Here is a 22,014-nt window from a genome sequence, read left to right on the forward strand (position 1 = left end):
TATACATGCACGATTTGCCTACCGGTTTCCTAAAGTTGAGCTCTACTGAAGCGTACTATTGCGCCCGCTATCGAGCTAAGGCTGTTCGATTTGGAGAATTGAAAAGCTACTATGCTGGGAGCAGAAGATATGAGGACACGACTTCATGTTGGGATTTGAGCGTCCAAATGACTTCGAAACGTTTCGAACGTCCATAGTCACAGCTCGAGCCCTCTGTGCCTGTAGATTAACAAATGTTTGCGGCAACAAACAAAAAAAACGAGCAAAATGCATGCATTGCACAAATACAAAAACAGATATATGCGACCGTTCTGATAAAACTATTTTACAATCGACATTTAAATTTTGATCGGTAAACATCAATACACAACAGGTACAATTCCGGTTAGTTACGCGTTATTTGTTAGCTTTTGCGTTGTCCATCCATCCATCCATCCATCGAGTTATAGTTGATGTACAATGTGATTAAACGTCTTTTACCGAGTCTTTCGTCTCGCATTATTTCAAGTTATCCGGGTAACATTGGTGGTATGTATTGTTCAATGCGTCATTTCGCAATGATGCTCAGTTCCGATATAAATCTTCATGGCATTCTTCAAGGAAACAACGCATTTGTTCTTTATTCCAAAACAACTGATCTTCATGATTGATGACGTTAAGCTCGCTCTTGGTAGCGTGCAAAGCCTATAGACGCATCTAATTATAGCAGTGTCATATACATTTGTTGTCCATATCCCTTAACTTTGCTCGAAATTCAATAGCATCAATTAGACGTCCGATGAAACAGCTTCAGGCGAACTCCCGAAGTTTGGATAGATCAACATAATTATACTTGATTGACAGTTTTTGGTCGCAGTCGGAAGTCGGAAGACAACAAGACGCATTTCTTCATGCGACTAAATGTTCTGTTACGTAAAGTATAGCTATCCGAAAGTTTTGCGTTGACGGTGCCCACTACAGAGGCCCGGTTTTAACAGACGAACGGACAAAACTAAGAGCCCTTTTGAATGTGGGCCTTTTACAGTGTACTGCTATGTACAAAAAAATCGGTATTGCAGACTCCATGTTACGTCACTATTATCCAGCAGAGTCAGACTTTGCTTGGAGCCCATGGGAACCATTCTGGGTACTTGATTATCGTTCTCGTTTATCATCCCGCAAGCACATTGTAGCCCCGACACATGGCCTTAGAACAAGTGCGAAAATATCTCAACTCCTATATGAATTTTCTTTTAATAATTGACTACGGTGTGGTTAAGCCTCGTTAAACATCGTAAGAAACAAACAAATTCTTAAAAAAAAAGGTTTGTTACGACTACTCACTGTGATGATGTTACGAAAATACTGTAATTATGCTGTGAAAAGTTCTGCGCAGTGTGACACTTGGTTAGTTATTATCTTCACATAACTGCTGTTCCGAGAATAGATCAAAACTTTATATCGTATTGTATCGTAAAAAATAACTGCTAAACAAGCGCCAACAGAGAAGATCTCATTAACAAATCGATAGTTTCATCTATGATCAGCTAATCCTTCACCACTTCAACATATTATAGAACGTATGGTGCAGGTGTATATCGACACGGTTTTGTCTTGTCATGCCATCACCATAAGACCTTCTGGCAGAGTATTAGCTTGATAAGGCTATATATGTGTGCAAACATGTACCGTGTCATTGTTCACACTAAACCTGCCACTTTAGCAAGATTTTTTCAGAAGATCACATACTTGAAGGTCATCACATGGCCGCTAAAATAACACGGAAAATCTACCTATTGTAGGAACAATTACTTCTTAATTCTCGATCATGTTGATCAGGTTCGCTAGTCATAGGCGTATGAGAAGCGTCGGTAGAGTTTAACCCAGTGGAAATTCAGCCAGTCGAACACTGCAGGGTCTTTGCGATCCGTGCTTTTTAGATCACTTGCGATCGTTGCATAGCAATGATCCAAGTACTTCTAGCTGGTAGCATTCGCTTGCTTTTGCTGAGTTTACTAGATCTTTACGTTTAACTCGAACACGGTCAGATTCACAAGCAGAACAAAACCTATTGACTGTCTAGACCGCGGTTTGAATGCAAATCCGAACACTGTGTTACTTCCGAAGTAGTGGAAAATGAATGAAATTCAAACTAGCGATCCCTTTGCCTGAAGAAAAGTAATCATGTCGCCCTGCGTTAGTTCATTCGGCATAAAAGTAGAACTAACTACCAACAAGTAAAGCTACAGTCTTCAGTACTCGCATGCTGAAGTGATTTTCCTTTTTTTCCTGATAAAGGCCGCTTCTGTATTGTGTTGTAACTGTGCGACAAATTTCTAAGCGTAAACATAGAACTCGATAGACTCTATAAAATTACAAATTCATTAGTATCAACAGTTTTTTAAATAAAATCTTTCGACTGTACTGAAAATAAGGCAGTTAGGCTTCAGATAAGAAGTAATCTATTGATAAGGACACACAGTCACTACGAAATTCTTCGGAGTTGAAAAAAATCTAGGAAATGCACTCGGAACGCCTTGGAAATCGAATTTCTCCTATGTTTCTTTTCTAAAACATCCTTGTTCATAGCCATTGTCAAAGACGTTTAGGCTCTCTGTTACAGGCGGCTACAATAAATAGAATTATAATCACTAAATGGGAAACGTGTACGTTAGCCGCCTTCTTTAAAACAGCAGCCGGAAACACAGATCAACTTCTATCTATTGTTCTAACGAAAAATTATCGCCAGCGTCAAGAATGGGTTGGAAATCGCCCTGTAAATACCGCCTGTAATGTGTATATATTGAATTGTTTGTTATCACTACCTTTAACCAATGGGCTAGTCTGCTGTACATAGTATAGTATAGTATGCATCTTAATTGAAAATTATGAACGTCTTTCTGCGCGTACATAGAGCAGCTGGGCCACAACTCCGTTGCGTAAATCAGGTTTGTGTCTCTCTGACAAGAACTACGGTACTTTACTTTAGTGTAATTACCTGCCATAAATATGCGAGGATGTCTCATGGTCGAAGACAATACCATAACACTTACCATATAAACGAATTGTTTGGTGGGGTTTGTCTGCTTATGGGCAGGCGGATAGCGTCGAGCCAGTTAGCATAACTTTACCGGCAAACGTCTTATTGCCACTGAAATGAAGCCGACGAGCTCTCAAAGATCAGTAAGAGTTACCGTGAATTCAGTGAAACAATCCAAAAGTAGTTAGTGATAGCGATAGATTCATACTCCTTCCAAGTTCTCTGTTGTGATGCTCTCACAGTGCTACATAGAAACTAGTTGACAAAGTTGCCCTAACCTTCGCTGAGATACTTTTATGAACTTTTTTTTTTACTGCGCTTAAGATCCTGAAAACACTAGCTTGAGCAAGCGTAATGCAATAGATAGTGCTGCAGACCAACTACCGTTGTACCAGAATGATGCTCATTAAAAAATCGTTCAGCCTCTATAAACACAGTTGTACAGAGTCGAACGCCTCCTGTTCTGCACGTGTACGGAGCGTAGTTGAATAGACTACGAAGGAAGTATCTTGGAAATGTAGTACGATAAGTCCGACATTCCTAGACTACTTAATTAAGCGATCCAACTAAACTGACAATGCGTGATAAAATTAATTTCGACTTTAGGAGAAAAGATGTGTAGAAGCAAAATTATCATCAGAATTCTTTTCTCAGACGCTGCCTGAAAAGGAAGTGCAATAAATCCTATCAAAATGGAGTGCCAATTTTTATAAACCGATTTTTTAGTTGGTTACTACCCTTGAACGTTTACAGAGCAGGGGTATGGTATAATGTTTCGATTCCACCGCATCAAATACAGACCTTTCGGACAACAGCTGAGACACCCTCCTTAAATATTTGTGAACTGAAATAACATAACCTGTCTTACTATATTGGATAGCGGCAGTACACAATATCGTATTAGTACTTATCCATCGTCCTCGAGTTTCACAAGAGGTTTCCAGCGAAAGCCGACATACGTACGCGTTATGTACCAAACTCCTTGAAAAGAGTCGGCAGTGACTCTTTATTTATGAAGTTATCTCATTTTCATGGCAGGTTCCCATTACCTCGAAATGAACCCTATCTTTAGGCTAAATCTAGCCTGCATACATAACGGCTTTTTAATAGCTTTCCACAGTCTTTACTTGTGCAGAATTCAAAGTGACGTTGTAAATCCTAGCAGGTACACCGTGTCATTTCGAGTTTGTGCGATACAGTGGGACCTGCTAACGTCTGTTGACGTTACCGATCAGGTTGACCATCGATGAGTACTATGCATACTAATAATAATCATGTTGCAGATGTGTGTTACAACGTCAAATGGTAATTTTCTCCCGGGAGAAATAATATCTATCGGCACACAAAAAACCCGTCCGATTGGCGACTGGTATCTAGTACTCGGAGTACTCGAGCTGCATCTGCGGACTACTCTAGCTCGAGCTACCTGACTGAAAGGAAGTCGATCAGCGATGCAGGTGATTGACTCTATAAGTTTTATTTAACTCACGAAAGCTAACGTCGGTTAAACGTAGGTGTGGAGCAAACGATCGTTTGGGAACTGCTAAGTGACAACGCCCGTGTCTGGGTAGACTCAACGGGCACCACAGCAGCTCTAGATCGCTGGTTCTATGGTAGGACTATTCCCCGTTCCAAAGAAATTCACGCAGCTGCACACGTTTCTGTCATTTTATTCTATCCAAAATATTCGCAATTTGAATCATATATAACATTAGTCTTCTATCTGGAACGAATCAATACGAAATACGATTTATACGAACTAACTCATGGGATCGAATTAAGGAACGATCATTTTCTTCTAAATTTAAACATAGATTGATATTGAAGTAATCAAAGGGTGGTGTCTTTGAGCTTCAGTTACAAATATGCAAGTCGGCGCGTTTTCGTTCTCTTTCGGCTAGACGATCCTTCCATTGTAAAAAGAAACTCTATAGACCTTAAGTAGTTATTCCTTCTTCTCATTGGCTAGCAAAAAATACATGTAGATCTCCGTTTTAGCTAGCACATGGTAACAGCTGCACCCAAAGCGTTTGCAAGTAACGGAACCTTCGCAAACCATCACTAAATCGAGCAAAAGCGGCTTTGAGAAAAATAGAAAAAGCGAAAGGGTAAGGAAGGATATGCTAGACAATTGAAAACATGACTATCACTGATGTAGTTGCCTCGTGTTGGAGCAGCCGATCGCGAGACCGTTCAAGCGACATCAAAATTATCACGACTGCTGTACATAGGCCGGTTCGCGCCATCTTGTCTCCGCTAGAACACGGAACCTAACCGCTATCGGCAGAGGGTGGTAGGGTGCCCATTACGGCTGGTTCTGACAACCGTGTAGTGTCAACAAGGGATCTTCTGATTCCCACTATTGAAAAAGCTAAACGCACTGGCCGGATCGGGGCGAGATCGATAGCAGCTGCACTCCTAATACCATCCTCGTCAGCAATCCGGACAAGACCTAGACCTGGTCGTCCTGATCACTTGATGGTAACACATACTTCACTGGAAACAGGTCTACGCGTAACACATCGCCGAATGGCGGAGAGAATATGCCACATGATTACTATTAATGCTGTGAGCTCGATGATTATTAGCATTGGCACGGTTGCACCATTTGGTGTATATACAATACATGACAGGCATATGAACGCTGCAGCGCTTGGCTATCACATATAGCAATCCAACGCAGATACCAAAATGGAGCTAGCTTAGGGTCTAGAACGTAGTATGAGATAGAAGAAATCGGAAGCCGGGTCGTTGCCGTCAGCTGCACTTTGCGATATTGGCTGGCTGTTATTTGCTTGTTCATGTTGTCTAGTTTGCCCCTATATAGATGAAGACTGAATACCCAACAAGAACTAGGCTGGGAGCATCCACACATACACAATGTTTTGTTGGGTGCACGGGCCATTGACGAAATTTCGTCTGACATTTCCAGAAGTCGCCCGTTCGATTTCCGGATAGAGCCTTAACGAGCCGCATAAAGCGTGCCTCATTCGACATCCAATCCAGACAATGACTGAAGTGCCGGTTTGTCTTATGTGCTACGCTCGATTATGCCGAGCTACCACTGTGATAAACAGAAAAGCTTGGACAATACGTAGGGTTTATTTGAATTGATATCGGAAAAAATCTTCAACATTGTTGTCTCCGGCGATCGAACGACCTCTGGACAACGATGAAGGGAAACAACCTATCGTATTGCTTTTGCCCCCATATTTTTCATAGGTTTCTACTGTACAACAGCAGTTACATAAAGGCTAGAACGGTGTGCCTTTTAGGATTACACACAGCGCAATGGGATTATTCCTCATCAGCCTGCAATATTCATGCAACTGAGTAAAAGGTATCGGTTCTTCATCACTTAATATGGACTGTACTAACCTTGAAGGTATTCAACAGAGACATCGATGTTCAAGGAAAAGTTTTGAATTTCTATTCTTGGATACATGCTGGAATGAAGCGTACCGAAAGGAAAGGCTGTATCGATGATTAATTCGATTTCCCCCAGAAAACAAAAGAAAAGCATCATATACATTCTCTAAAGAGCTTGTCTTGTATCTTTAGTGCACAAATATTGTTTTTTTTTTTTACAAATAAATGAGCAGTTGATCCTTCGAAGCAAGTCAATGTTGGCTCACACGCAAGATCTACCTACCGAATCCATAGTTCCAATACCACATACGCCACTTCGTTGACCTATAAATTGGGGGAGTTTTTTTTTACAAGGATTTTCTCGAAATCCCTGGTGACCGTTGCCGTGAGATGGTGGCCAAACTTTTAGATAATAGAATAAAGGCTTTCCTCTATGGAAACGAACACCGGTAAAGTGACTATGGGAAGTTTGCTTGTTCTCAGGCAATGGAATTTATTTATTGCATTTGCTCTAAATAAGTGTCTAAACGAAAAGTGGAACTGAAGGATAGTTCATCCTGTCCTGGCATGAATTGCATGCGTCTCTCAGGAGTCTGCTTATTTATTTTCTAGGTGACGTTCAAATATATTTGCTCTGGCCATTTTGTTCAGTGAAACTACTGCAATTAAATACCGGTAACTATCTGAGCTTGAATAACTTAGATTTGTAAAAGAAATTTTCAAAAAAAAATTGCGCTTTTCGTACAGCAGATTCTTGGTCAATTCAGTCTTCTTACCACCAAATTTCACGCTCAAGCAGAGCGAATGATTGTTTCCCTTTTGACTACAAAGATACCCTTTTCGCTAGACGCACATTTTACTCTGTTCCAAACATATCACTTACACTAATATTAGTATGATTTGTTACATTGTTTGTCATCATGATTGGGACAAGCTGATTATTTTTCTAGCTAAACTAGATAACAGCGTAGCTCAGTCACTGGCACTTGGGTCAGATATCGTCATAATCCATCAACCCATACCCAAAGCATCAATCCATAACCTGCAGCATTATATGTGTCGTAGAAACTGCATCTACTTTGAGCTTTAAGGTCGTTGTTTATGGGACGGCTTTCGCTCACTCGGCCCGTTTGTCCACCTCAAGGAATATTATACTCCTCTCGAATATATTCAGGGGTACTTTTTCACGACGGTGGACGGAGTCTTCACCGTATTTGGCTGGGCGTCCTTTCAGAGTATCAGCAGTAGCAGGATCCGTAGAAGCAGAAACCATATTGGAGATAACATTGTTCTGCGAAGCTCATGGCAGCTTTCGCCAGTTAAACGACAATTCAATGAGCTGATATGGTCAGTGACAATTACACAATGTCCGCATATGACATTAAATAAAACAAAAATGTCGCCGTCAACCACAAAAGCATAGTCCGTGACTTGCTCTAGAGATTCTGTGCGATTGCCTACCAAATGTAGGATGTGATGCACTATAGCTATACAATAATATAGGTATTAGCTATTTATAGGCGTATAAAGTAACATGATTATGACACGTACAATGCAGCATTCAAGATTGGCATATAAATTGTTTCGTAGACTGGACAGCGCAGTGCCTACAACTGGGCGTTCTTACCTTCGGGCGGACGCTGTTACACAGGACTCGACGTACGCTCAACAATAAAGCTTAGGCTCACTCTTCTTTCGTAGCTGAGAGCCGAGCATCGAAGGCCATGATGTTGCTTCAATACCATATCGCGTAAACGGTCAGAGACGTAAATAGACGCACATGCATATTCGTTAATACAAATACTGACTGCAGTTTATTTGGATTCTGATACAGCGAAAGCCACCAAAGACGCTTGCCTATGGCGCTTCTAGTCTGCAAAGATGTTAAACACAGTAACGTGGTCAAACAGCTTCCTTCGCTGAATCCAACATGGATTCATGAAGCGTTCGATCGAAGCTGTGTTCAATTAAATATAATGTAAAAGTGTTTAAGTTAACGTAAACGCCGCAAATAGTCGAATCGAGTATACCCCGAGCGATCGTATTTACCGCACGTCCAGAAAACGTTTACGACGAATATATACCGATATAAATGAGTATTAAAAAATGTATATATTACTACTTCTATGAGGCGTACGATCAAAAGTGTTCTATCACATGTACGTTTTCGCCGATACTCAAAATGTTAGGCAAACAAACAAGATTGTATTTACTGGATACGGTGAAACAGTCGCTTTTTTTTGTCGCAATCCGTAACTCGCTGGTGTTGTTTGTTTTATGACGGATTCGGTATCACTGGTTGAGCTTTTTGTGGTACCATCACTATCGATATTTTTCCATTAGAAACCACGAATCACCTCAAGATTATAACAAGCCCCTGCCTTCGACTTTTTTTTAGATAGACATTTTTGATAATCGTGCAAGGGCTGGTACGAATTCATTTGTTGAAGATGTTACAAAAAGGGTCAGGTGAAACGCCCGTTTGTTCCACCAGAAGTGCCCCGTATAAACTGATACCTCATGGAGGCTCCATAGATGCGACTGTAAAGTGCCTCCCAACCTAACTACTGCAAATGCGAAATAAGCTGTACACATTTTTTAGGGGGAATTGTTGCCTTTTGCCAGTCCTCATGTAAATCGGCTTAATGGGCGCAGAGGAGTGCGAGTATTCTTCGTGGTGAAAATTGTGGTGAAGAGGATTCTGTTTTTAGAACGCCGACATGACGTAATATTCTTTACCGAACTAAGTGATCATTCCCATTTGAACTTATCCTAATCCAACAACTTTATAGACGCGAACGCGCTGTAGTCAGGACGGATTATTGGTTCCTGAGGTCACGGTGAAGTGCGCACCGGTACAATTGGATGTGAGTTGTATTAGCAGCCGAGATCGTCACTTCACGAAGCAAACTTGCGTACTAACAATTCATGAAATAGTTGCAATCATGCCAATCAACATAAAATCATTCTAAGTAACGTATTGTTAGCACGTCTGAGGATAAATAGATGCAAACGATTTTCTGCCAAGTACCTTTGCCAGAACGTATATCAAAATCGTGAGTAAATCATCAAAAAACGAATGCAACAGAATGGAAAAAACTGGAAGCTAATCTGCGTCTACCAAAATACAAGGATTAGGGAAGGGCAAAGCCTTACAATGTCAAAGGGCAACTGAGCGTGGTAAAGTGATCTGCAACATTTGAAGGAGAACATCTTAAGGACCTCAATTAGGTATCAATAAATTTTTCACGCGTATTACGCATATTATCTGTTATGGTACGTACAGTATACTTTGAAAATAGGCAGCTGAACGATGGATGGTTTACAAATAACCACACGATCTAGCTAGCAGATCCATCGACAAATATGTAACAAAACAAGACTCTTCCAAATAGCCAGCCCGCTGCAGTTTTACACAGGCCTGAAGCCAAAAAAGTCAATTCTAAAAAACAACGATTTTTTCAGATCATAGTTTTGGGTGACGTTGAATTACAGATGTCGCAGAGGCAAGTGTCGTTGAAGTTGGATCAGACATTATGATAAAGCCGTGCCTCAACGGATGGATTTACATAAGCCTCTGAAGGGAGTCAAGCTTCGACAGCAAAGCTGGGTAGAAAAGGTAAACGTCTTCAGTGCATATGAGTTCTACTTTGGCTAAACCTGCCCACAAACTGATATTGTGGAATGCCTGTAAATGAGAAGTTCTCCAGACGCCTACTCAAAGCCAACCCACAGGAAGCATAACTATTACAATACAGTATCTATGAAGTTCAATATTATTGGATATGATTGTTCGTCTCGGTGCAAAAGTACTTGCCATTAAACTGTTGAACTAAGTAGTGATAACAAAGGTCTCCTGTTTCGAATAGGTTAAGCTTGGGCTCAACCATGCTTGTTTACGTCATACTATTAAGTTTATGGGTGTGCGACCTTTGTTAAGATTTTTTTCATATGGAGCTTTTTTTTACACAAGTACGATTCAGTTCACGAATCTATGACAGGGTTGCAAAGATCCAACGACGAAAAAGCATCAGTCGTTTTTAACCGAAAAGCACATGTTTTTATTATTTCTTACTTATATATTATGTTCGGTAACTTTCTGCTATTTTTCTGGAAACGTCCTATTGCCATGACTGTAGAACCTCTGTGGCTTCTGGAAAAAAAATTATGAAAAGTGATTTTTGCGTCATTAAGGGAGCCGTGCAGAAACCGAAACAGATGATAGTCTGATGGTACGAGACCTGGAGTTATATTGCGGACGCATTGAAGTCTTCCGTCCTTCTTCTCTCAATGTTTGCCATGTAGTGAAAGATTTATGCGATTTAGCGTTACGATAGCGGAAAACGGTGCCTTGTCCGTTCACTAGTTGCGCTCGATTTTTTAAATGGTTTGCGGTAACCTTGTTAATAGTCGACAGAGGTCCGAATCAATAGTTCTGCCAAACGTCAGCAACTCATAGTGCACCCCGCCGAATACATAGCATCACCTTCTTTGTCACTCTGGATTTTTTTAGATAACATACATTTTTTTATTAGCATACTATCTTTTGGATATGACCACTTTTAACTCTGTTAGTCAACCGTTTCAGAGATTGCTCGATTTTGCTGCTTTTCTGTAGAATTTTGTAAATGATACCGCAAATTCTCTTCCGTTAATTCGCATGGCTCCCAAACCTCCCAAACAACGAGCTTTTTTTAGCCAGCTTTGTCTAAATAGTTCAAAACTGTGTGGTGGTATTGCTTTTTGCTGAGACTATGATTAACTACGTTGTCTTGCTGAACTTTATCCGTCATAAGTTCCTTTGTTTTTGGTCGACCGTAACTAGAACCCTTCACATCGGAAGTCCCAGAACGAAAACGACAAAACCATCTTACTTTTGATAGCACATGTTGACTATAAGGAGTACTTTAGGACCATAAGGGCAGCATTCGTCATATTGTCATAAAACTGTAAAATATAGCCAGTTTTTTTGCAGAAACCTAACAGAAGACGCTCTATATAAGGCGTTGATAATTCCAATATTAGCATGACTAATACAGTCAAATCTTAGCTTTCAAACGCCGATCTGGGGTAACTCACAGTATTAACGATACGCAACTTTAAAGTTTTGGCTAGAAAATCGGCTACTGCTTTTTCAACAACTCAACATAATGTTTGGTCCTATAAGATGTTAAGGACTGGATACCTGTTTTTACAGAGTAGCGGCTACAAACAAGCAAAAGACAACTGAAGGGGGGTGCCTTCGTACTCCGCGAGCATACAGACATAGCTAGAAAATGTTGACATTAATGAACACCGCGATCGCCTCTGCATCAGATGTTTCAATCTATCGTTTTGAATTGCTCGTTAATATTCGCAATGGCTCGGATCTATATATTGACTATTTTTTACAGATACATTTGTTCTGTTGAGGTTGTTGTGGTCATCTTTAAATGTTTCGGGCCTTGTCCAATGACGTGTGCTAACCTGCTGAGCGTGGTTGTGTACGAAGTGAAGGTGCACTGCAATAGCAGTCATGCAAAAATCCACATATTTATGCCGGCCGCAATAAAGGTTCGCAATGCGAAATGACTGAAAAAGTTAACCTAAATGTAACGGTTCATAAAACAACGTATGGGAAATATGTTTTGGCTATGATCATTATTATCCTCTTTTGTTATTAGGTGTGAGATTTCCTTTAACGCCGTTAATTATTCCCTTTGTGTGAACAAGTTTTCGGAATTACTTCATTAAGTATCGCCTGAAGAGCGTGTCCCACTGGCAGTTTTCGCCGAGGCGGGTCTTGCTGAACCAACAATGAGAACGATTTTATAAAGCTTAAGTTTCAATTTGCGATGGCCGAATGTTTCAGTTTGACTTAATATTAGTACAAACATTAGTTAAAGAAGAAACGAAGAATATAAAATCTGTTATTTTGTTTGGCTTTCTCAGCGATAATCTGTCACATCTAGTCAGTCAGTGAAGGCCGGCGGAAAACAGACGGGCGAGAAGTGTATTAACCTACCTGATAAACGTTCTATGAGAAGCTTGTTTTACACGCGGCTCTCACATAATAAACGGTGTGTGTACCGCAATCAATCTACTATAAGGAAATAATCATATCCGAGTAGGTGAAGACTGAAGACAAAGTAATAGAGCAAATTAATTGAGAAAATTGGTTTACGATGACTAGAATAACATTTTGGCCTAATCAAAACGTGTTATTAGGTGAACTGCGTAGATAGAACAACGGCAACGGCTCGGTAATAACGAATGCAATGGGGTGGTGGGAGTGGCGGAACAGAATAACGCAACAATAACCATTGCAGCATAGCCTGAGCGTAGTCTAAGTTAGATTGGAAAAGGTACAAACCCTTTTGTGGAGTGAGGCAAAAAGGAAAAGGGAACGACAGAACATTTGAACTAAAAGGCGTGCTCACGTATTTACTCAAAGGGTCGAATGCGGAGGGCCATTTTCTCTCAGTACTCAGTATTTATCTTGATTTTAATCATCACAACTGCCTTCATATACATCCAAGCTGTAGACAAAGTTTATTGCTTATTTAGCCATTTGCGTCACTAAAAGTAGTCCTTTTCGCTATAATATATTGAATTACATATCTTCATTGGATTGTTTAACCTCCTTGAAATCACAGTATTATACAATAGACCCACGTCATCTACATAGTAACTACGTTGTTCTTTCCACGCAATCTTCGACGCCGCGAATCAGAACAACTGAAATGAGTCTCAGGCCCGCACAATAAAACAGTGTCAGTCATGTCCGATAAGTTTACGCATCGCCAGCGCTGTAGCGGCAATTGCATCCTAACCCTTTGCGTGCGTCACTGTCGGCTTCCTACATCGTTTTTCCCGTCTCTTCGTAGTTCTTTGCTACGTTGGAATCGTTGCCGGACCTCATTTTCGGTAATACGACGTCTTTATAGTGGTACTATGTGTCGTAGCTTCGCAAAACCAGCGAAGCCTTTGTTGGCCTGCGAAGACCCTTTGGACCTCCTTTCTGCTGCCGCCATCAAAACTGAAGCGATGAAAGAGTTCGGAGAGGGTAGCCCCTCCCATCAAATCGCGGTTCTCTCCTCCAGAATGGACCCTTTCCCTTACCAACCAGTATCCATACATCGTGGCGGTGTATCGAGCGCGCGCGATTCTGTGAGTCCTTGCCGGCGTGTGGCAATTTTGTACAGACATTCTGACGGCTCGCGAGTTTGTTGTAGCGAGAATAATCCTGCAAGTAAAGTGTGACGGCGACCTGCCACGAGCATCACAGCATCCTTCCATTATGTGTAACGCTGTACGCGTTCTACACTAATTGCATATTCTGCCCCGTCGTCGTTTCCAGTGAGGAGTATCGATGATACCTGAAGTGCTAGCATTGGCCTCACGTGAAGACGTCGTGAAATCACTTGCGTCGACAATAGGACGAGAAAGAGAAAGGGAGGAAGAAGTTGTCATTGAAGGATGTAGGTAAACGAAGCCAGTGACAAAAAAATGCGTGAAAATAATTCGTTAAACTAAATTGAATGTCGGTCGACAAGAGTCATTCGTTCTTGAGCTTGTCGAGTTCATTAACTTCACTCGTCTGCATCTTATAGTTCAAGTAGAAACCTTTAGCATAGAACTGGAAAGGCTTGAACAGGCCTACGGAACAGAAACGTCTTACCTGTGCGTGAAGTTTTACATACGTCTGTAGTGGCGGTAGCACAGCAGCAATAACTGCTTGCTCCACCAATGAAATGAATAAGATTTACCGTCGCCGTATTCCGTTATGCCGCATTGCGACGAAGTGTGAATGCAGGGGCTTAGTGGTGCCAAGCTAACTCCGAGCGAATAATATGACGGCCCTCTGACGATGCGCATGGCTCTCTTCGCGTCCTCGCGTCAGCCCCCTGTCAACGTGTTCTGACAGTGAGAGGTCAATGGGAAAGAAAGATGTTGTTCAACAAAGTTTGTTTTTTTTACGGTCGTTTGGTACCTAGCTTAGGGCAGTTCGACGACAGGCGCCTTCCAACGTCCAGGCGTAAATGATATGGCAGGTTGTTCGCAGGTGACCTGTGTACTCGATGGTCTGGTTTTGATGAAGGATCCTTTTGCATGTCATGATGATAGCATACGACCTTAAGCGCTAGTGTACACCTTAAGGACAAGGCAAACTCGAAAACTTGCGAGGGTGAAAAAGGCCGAAGCCGAAGAAGGAAAATACGGCCAAGAAATTTCGTGGCGAACATTTCGTAGTGGTGCACGAGGCTTGATGAGAAGTTTATTTGTCGTCATCATCAGTGTTTTAATATTTATGCTTTACCTATATAAAGTGTTGTGTCGTGTATACAAGGAGTACCTGCATCAACTGCGTTAACTATGATAGGACCGTCAACGACAGAGATTGCTACAGCCAAGCCATCAGCAATAATTACGGTTTCGGCCGTATGACAACATCTATCTGCAGATGTAAGTATTCATATGAAGGGAACATGATTACTGACCATTTGTGAACGATTAGTATGCAAAACCTACTATTGCGGTGAAAAATTCGAAATAAATTGAACGGGACAGGCTACCGTTCCCTCCCGCATAATTTGGTGATCACACAATACAACAACATTTGGTTAAGCCCTACGAAAAGCAGTGCTAATATAACACGTTATTATCACTATTTCTATTGTTAATATTGCCATAAAACATATAAATATATTCATGGTGTCAATCCCGAAAGTCCTCTAGATTTACAGTAGCTGGCTGAACGCATAACAAATTAATAAAGACAAGGCTGCACATGTGTGAAAGGGTGTGCATTTTCTGCTGTGTGCGCTTTAATGAAGTGAGTCATCACACGTGTTTACGAGAAACTGAGCAGCCTTCTGCCAACCTATAGAGTTCAAGTGATAACACCAATAAACCCATTTGCAAGAAGGGGCAACATATACGCCCGTAATATCTAGCCCAAAATATAGCTCATCTAGGAGCTTTCGATTGGAAATCTCAATGGTTGCTTAACACAGAGGCTTCTTTATTATGGCTGTGACGTTGCGAACAGAGTACCAAAAGCTCGACCACGATATGCGTTTTCAATTATTTACTTTCAAAGAGCCATCGTAATTGCACTTGAGTCAATAAAAACGTAGCTTAATGCCATGCGTATGAACGCTAGTTTAAATCAAGTTGGTCATTTACTAAAGAACTTTCCTGTTTTTAAGTTTATCAAAGTTTGCGCATACACATCTAATTTTTTGCTTTCCTTATCCTCTTTGTTTGTTCTATTAACAGTCTGGTCTACCAACAATCCGTAATAATTTTGCAAGAGTATATCTCTGAAAGGTTGTAGGTCCTCCGTAGCCAGCCAAGCCCTTTGTAGACTTATTGCTAGACAATCGATATGCAGGTTCCTGGTTCTATGATTGCTGGGTGATATAGGCACGTGTTCGGTGTTCCTGCGTAAAATTTAACGGCGTAAAATCGTTGTTTTACATTGAGTAGAACTAATAACGCCAAGTTTTAGAATAACGGCTGCGCATTAACAACACACAGCAGTCAACCGTTCTACTTATTATGTACGTTATCAGTTAACATATCTTCCGTTCGAAGCTACAAAAGAGCTGTACACTCTGAAGTGACTTTAAAACGGTTTCCAAATCGAGGCTCGTATAGTGTCTGCACGTTTTCTACATAGTACAATACTGAAGTTTACGTAGAGCAATAGAAATCCTTAATCATCATAACGATTTTGTTTCAGCCTTACTAGACACCTCTCGACTCATCAGCATATCTTTTGGATGAGGTAATATCTTCGTTGTTTGGAAGACGCGTTCATCTTCTATTTCCTGGTTTCTAACACGGTCGGGCTAATTCTTTCCTCGTACTGCCAACGGAAGCTCCTACTGATGGTATTATAGATCAACTAATAATAGAACAGTAGCCTGTATGTGTCCGAAATTAACTTATACTACACAGACCCCACAAAGCGCTACCTTTCAATAGCTCAAATAGTTCACTTTTGATTATGGTATCATTCATAATATCGTGTGTGTGATCTTTCCACGTTAGTGATAATAGTTAAGAAGAAACTATATTACAAAAATATACGTCCACCTCTTGTTGTGACACACGTCACGAAATCAAACATACTTTTGGCATCTTGTTATACGCAATAAGGTAGGTGTCTACGTTCTTTGACTTTGATTGACTACCTTGACCGACGATTCTAAAATTCTAGAAGCGTCAAAGTACTCAATGAATTGTACATTTCGTTAGAAATCCTAGTAATTCTTTGTTTGTAGAATGAATGTTTGATAAAAGCGATTGATTCCATGTAGATGAAAGCTAGCAATAACTGTGCACCAATGCCGCGCAGCCCTTGTCTTCATTCTTCTATGAACCATCTGTTATAGGATGGCGGTGACAACGGCAACTTGAAACTAGAAAGCCCGCATTTCTAATGTAGTTCGGCACATGCGATCTTTAATTTGCAAACTTGTTGATAAAATAATCTATTATATCATACTCTATATAATATATACTTGTTATGGATAGATACGGGTGCGTCCTTATCAATCGTGTATAAAACGGAAGCAGTTAGAGCTAGATGTACGTCTATAATATTCGACATGTTAACAAAGACTAACCACAGGGAGGACCCTGCGGGATTATGGTGCGAGACAGAGTGGTTTGCCTAGCTCGCAAAGTTTCACAGATATGTACAACTGTAGCTATTGTAACTTAATAAGGACATACAGCCTATTACGAACCATTAAATACGGGTGATACGAGATTCCTTTTAGTGAAGCAAAAACTGATGTCTACATTTAAAATCATGAGTTTTCAGTTGAAGGCAGGCCTGAAAATCTATCGGTTATCTTTCAAGCTTTCAAGGAAATTGAACGTACAATCCAACGATTTTAACTATCAAGTGAATTTTTGAGCACGGCCAGTTAGAGGAGTCAGGTGAAAATCCTCCATACATATAAGTTACCTCTAAGCTATCTAACCCTTACGAAAAAACGAGTTCGACAAATTGTCCGACATGAATCATTTGCTCTTTTTGATTTTCTCTTTTTTTTTTTGCGGTTAACCAGCTGGCTTTGTTGCCAAGTTGAGTTTGTTGATTTGCTCAAACTTTGGTCATTCAAAACAATGAAGGGAATATCAAATAGGACCCTAGCTGATTTGGAACGCGCAGAGAAGGTAGTAGGATTAACATTTTGTATGTAACGCTTGAACAACGTTTTCGACAACGTAGGCTTCGCTATTTCAATAACACACCGAAGCTAATAATACGGGGTTTTCGGAAAGGCATATTCTCAATATATATTGATGTATGAAGTTTTTTTTGTGTGACTTCATTCATGCTTTACGATAGACACACAGTGTCACAGTTTCCCTTATTTGGGTGTACACGTGCGTACATCAAACGAATTGCTCTTTGCTTCAATATAAGACTTTAAATGCATCTCTGTCATTTATCAATAGATTCTTTTCGAATAGTGACTATTCATTAAAGCAATGCCCGTGATTCAGATCTATCTAGCTTGGAATAGTTTGGCTGTCATCCAGGAATATACTCAGGTATCCACAACAGAGACGGCACTGTTTACTTGAATAGACGGTTCCCAATTTCCATCTCAAATGCTTCAGAACCGGAAATAGTGCCTCTAGCACGGATGACTTAATATCGGTAAATTCAGGATGACGACCTCGTGTTGGAGGCTGGATTGAGTTTTTTACAAAGTAGCTTGCAGCACTCTCTTGAACACCAGGCTACGTATTAAGCCTATATAAAGCCAGATGCACGACACATGTAGGTAGTAACGCAAGCGCGCCCATTGATGACCTGAAAAGGCAAACAAGTTGCCCACTAGGTACCCTCAATAGGAGGCCTTTCAGCGAACGCGTGCTGAGGTTACAGGGTCGTGCCGAATGGATGCAACTACGATGGCAGAATTTATTTGACAACAATAGTGCTATCGAAGACCGGCAGCCTGCTTGCTCCAAAAAAATTGATTGCAGATTTCCGAATAGCCTAAAAGAGGTCTCAGTAGGGGTAAAGGGTTGATTCAGGCTGAGACCTAGTTTGTGCAGCCTTCTTCCATTCCTAAAGAGGACGGGAAGCAATTTAACGAAAGCCAACATCGAGCTTATAACAAGAATAAGAGGTTGAAAAGTGTGAAACGATGTCTTTATATCAGCAAGCCCGGTACTGGCAGGTACCGCATCGGGTTGTTGATATAACTAACATTCAGAGAAGGACGAGCAAAGCTTTATAGCTTTTGTGCGTTCCACTACTACACCACCCCTGAGAAGGTTTACACATATAATAAAATCGAACAAATAATAAACAGTTAAGTCAATAGAACAACACATCGTTTTTATGCACAATCATAATCCACTCCAGGCACCGCTTAGGTACCGTTTAAACGACTACATAAATATAGAAGCTACAAAAGAAAATGATGCGTACGATCCTGTACCTGAATCGAAGCTTGGCCTTAGTTTCACGTGATAAATCGCACTACGGATTCCAAATGACTGAGATCCGATAGAATTCTGTAAGAAGATATGCACTGCGTTCTGTGTGCACAACTTCCATGAAAATACGAGTGTTAGACTACTACTACGAGAGAGAAAATAGCGTTGGGCAATTGATATTGTTCCTATTAAATTCAGTCGAAAAGCGTTTAGGTCTTTGGGCAAGTCTGCTAGACAGTGCCTAGAAGAACAAAAAGCCAACGGCATGTCCGAAGCGGAACAGCAGTTGTGTAGCCCTCACAAGAACAATCCTCATTTCAAAACAAACACGTTTGACGGTTTAACTATTGCAGAAGACATACATATGAATAAGTTAAGATGCTAAAGTCATAGCATGTCGCAAGCAATTCGAAATCGTTCTCCTGTTAATTCGTAAACAGTATTTGACATAGCTATCTATGGTGATGAGATTCCTATTTAAGGGCTTGTTTTGATACGCATATAAAGTCAGCACTTTTAATGTTACTATAATACCAACAAGAGATGTTATAGCGTAATACGTAGAAATAGATACTAATCGGATATTGTCAGTCAAGCTGAAAACGTAGTTTCGCTAATACCTCTGATTGGACCTAGCTAATTGTTCTCCAATAGATTGTGAGCGTCACAGCTGTTGGGAGAAGTTCACTGCTGCTCCATAAAGCACCAAACTTGGAGCATGTGTCTAAATCGGGGCATGCACTAACGTAACATTTATATGTATCAGTTCATGTAACGGTAACATGAATTTAAGAGAGGCTTCTTCTTTCAAACCCCTGCCTCTTTACCCGCAGAAAGCTTTCTGTATGTCAGTGAAGGTAACCAATAGATGTTGGTAATCATAGACTAACTTCATCAAGCTTTCTATTTTAGGCTCAGGTGGCACGGAAATAATTAAGGCCATAGTGAAGCTGTTATCTCAAACCAGCTTTGTATGAGTCGCATATTGGAGTCTAGATGTTTTCGCAAAATATTCATTTTGTGAAGCAAAATGGGTGGAGTACACATGCGGAAGTTGCCTGGTCACGAGTTCGTCCCTTTGTAGCAGTGTCCAAAGAGACTTCAGGCAAGAAAAGTAATAGGCACTCAAGACCTACTCGTATGAAAAAAAAAATGAAATACTCTGACCTCTACCGCCGTAATAGTGAAACCAATATCGCAAATTATTACGGGTAGCTAGTCTAGGGACGTTTATCATGGCTTTATCTATTGTAGACGTATGAAATGGCATAGATAATTGTTAAAGCCAGAGTCTGGCGAGATAAATAAATTCGGTCGGGAATTCGTAATGCCGGGCGAAAACATTCACGTTATCAGCTGCCGAGTGCCGAAAGGGTCAAAGGCTTCGAAACAATCCTAAAGAAATTGAAAACGGTTGGTATCTGCGCAAGAAGTATTCGTACACTATACCCACACTCACACATATAACACGGACAATATGTGAATGCCGAAACGTCGGGCAGGGCCACAAAGATTCTGAAAAAATAAGGCCACACGAACCCTTCTATTCGTGGGGCTTCCTTAACAAGCGTATTCAAATCACTTGAAAAGACTGACGAAGCAATTGAGCAAGTGCTCGAAGGAACAATGAAACGGGTGACACACACGCCAGATGAAAAACGCCTGGGGTAGTCAGGGGGCGCTCCACACACGAGCATCGTAAAAGCTTGGTGCGATATAGACTGCAATGAAGCACGTGAATAAAGGCAGCTGGAGTATGCGTATTGCGCTGCTACCTATAGACGAACTAGGCTCCTCATTAAGAAAGAAGCAAAGGGATGGGACCTAATGTGAACCGAATTTGCTTAATTAGTTTAAAAGTGCTCAGCAAAAAGTAACAACGGCAGCTATCGCGAAAGAAAACGAGAATATCAAAAACTAATTGCCACACAAACGGTTATCGTTTGTTCAGGAAAGAAAAAGTGTTAAGTAAAGAAGATAAACATACAAGCCTACTTGGGGTTTATTAAAACAAAAGCAGCTTAACCCTTGTGCGGGCCTGGCTAAAATATCCTTCTGGACATGCTGGAAAGGCCTGTGGACCACGATGAAAACGGACAATGATTTTAATGGTACAGCTCATTAATCGCTTTTAACGCTCCAGGCTTAATTAGGTTATCTCCTTATTAATCACAATAGGCGTCGACACCAACTCGACATAAACATCAGCCCAAAATACCGATACACAGATAAACGTATGACAGAGAATGAACGAGTAAGAGCCATGAAAATATGTCAAGGGACACTTGGTAGGCTAGCGGTTTTTTGTGTAGGCTACTGTCGTTTCCAAGGAATTGTGAAATTATATTTTGGCCATGGTTCTTTTGTCGGGACATTCGATTGTACAGAATATAATAAGCTAGCTATATTCACTTCATCAACTAATTGTTGTTTGCTCCAGAATGCCATAGTGATATTGCCCGTCTACTTGAGATATTATTTAATTCGTAATTGATTTTTGGGTTGTTGTTGTGTCAACCTCAAGAAAGGATTGCGCAACAGCTGGCTGCTATCACCGTTGCCACAAGCAATAGGTGGATCATATTGGAAAAATCTGCTTTTCTTCCACCCTGAACCATAATCAGATGTATGTTTTTTTGAGGTTTAAGACGCTTGCTTCACCTGAACACGTGCAATATGCAATAGCACTCGGAAATATATTCATCTACTAATGAAAAGAAAATCAAGCGAACTTAACAAAAGGCTACATGATTGTCTACCTGTGCACGATACAGTAAACGTGGTGATCTTTACTGCGCGGGAACGCACATGCGAGAGCCAGAGAATGATAGTTTCATAAACAAAGACCACGCAGCGTGGCCCTCGTTGTCTGTCCACATGTGCTTAGCCACTGTGATAGCATTAAAAAGCTAACTTTTTTTTTTTTTTTCTCATTTCGCACTGGGCACGTCATCCTGCTTCTCTTCCTGGTTTTCCCCTTAGCTCCCTCTTGTATTTTGCTTGGCTGTATGTCCCCTATTGTAGGCAGTATGTAGCAACTGCACCAGAATATGAATCCATATATCTGTTCTGCATGTATGGCTGCGTATGTGAGGATACCGATGGAAACTATTCATAGACAACTCGCTCTTCGTTCCCTTTGCCGCTGGCCACTTCAGCAGCAACGGCTA

The 22,014-nt window shown here is 40.9% G+C and overlaps 2 long non-coding RNA genes across 2 annotated transcripts; one reads left to right on the top strand and one right to left on the bottom strand.

Moving 5' to 3' along the window:
* The first annotated feature begins 9,423 nt into the window (after window positions 1-9,423).
* LOC147753215 (uncharacterized) lies at window positions 9,424-10,238 on the top strand. The gene is made up of 2 exons (XR_015311890.1): window positions 9,424-9,619; window positions 9,884-10,238. It is a non-coding gene; the product is annotated as an uncharacterized LOC147753215 (long non-coding RNA).
* Window positions 10,239-12,890: 2,652 nt separating this feature from the next.
* On the bottom strand, window positions 12,891-15,228 carry LOC147753216 (uncharacterized). The gene is made up of 2 exons (XR_015311889.1): window positions 14,049-15,228; window positions 12,891-13,790 (listed from the first exon to the last, which is right to left on the bottom strand). It is a non-coding gene; the product is annotated as an uncharacterized LOC147753216 (long non-coding RNA).
* Between the last annotated feature and the right edge of the window lie 6,786 nt (window positions 15,229-22,014).

This window comes from Varroa jacobsoni, unplaced genomic scaffold, assembly GCF_002532875.2.
Source record: "Varroa jacobsoni isolate VJ856 unplaced genomic scaffold, vjacob_1.0 scaffold_651, whole genome shotgun sequence".
Classification (NCBI taxonomy): domain Eukaryota; kingdom Metazoa; phylum Arthropoda; class Arachnida; order Mesostigmata; family Varroidae; genus Varroa; species Varroa jacobsoni.